Genomic DNA, 669 nt, shown 5'->3' on the forward strand with positions numbered 1-669 from the left:
TTCAAATGTGTAACACACACACACACACACACACACACACACACACAATTCTGGCCCTTATTTGTTAACCCTTTGAGAAAGTTCTACAGATATTTCACTGCCTTGAGCCTTTCCAAGAACATCAGCCAGCCCAATCTGATCGCATCCACAAACACTTTCCTAGAAAATTCTTTCATTTCCTTCCTTCCTTCCTGTCCTCCTTTGCTTATGTTGCCCCTCCCTCCTTCCCTCTTGCCCTTTCTCTTACCTCTCCCTCTTTCTGGCTGTTGCTCTTTTTCTCTCACCCTCTCTCTCTGTCTCTTTTTTCTTTTTCTATCCCTTTTTCTGCTCTCTCTCACCTTCTCTCTCGCCATCCCTCCCTCCCTCTTGCCCCCTCTCTCCTTGTATGCAAGTACTCAGGCCCTCTTGTTTTGATTTGGCTTTTTCCCTCAAGGCTGATGGCCGAGCACTCAAGCCACAGCTCCACTTCTGTTTTTTGTGGGTTTACTGGAGACAAGAATCCCTTGGACTCATCTGCCTCGCTGGCTTTGAACTATGAACCTCAGAGCTCAGCCTCCTCTTTGCCTGGGATTACAGGAGTGATACACTAGGCGCCAGCAGCTAGTTTCTTTTGTAGGACAGGACAGAGGCCCTCTCTCTTTCTAAGGTCTCAACCTGTTGTGTTCACTA

The sequence above is a fragment of the Dipodomys ordii genome, unplaced genomic scaffold (genome assembly GCF_000151885.1).
Source record: "Dipodomys ordii isolate 6190 unplaced genomic scaffold, Dord_2.0 Scaffold287, whole genome shotgun sequence".
In the NCBI taxonomy this organism is placed as follows: Eukaryota; Metazoa; Chordata; class Mammalia; order Rodentia; family Heteromyidae; genus Dipodomys; species Dipodomys ordii.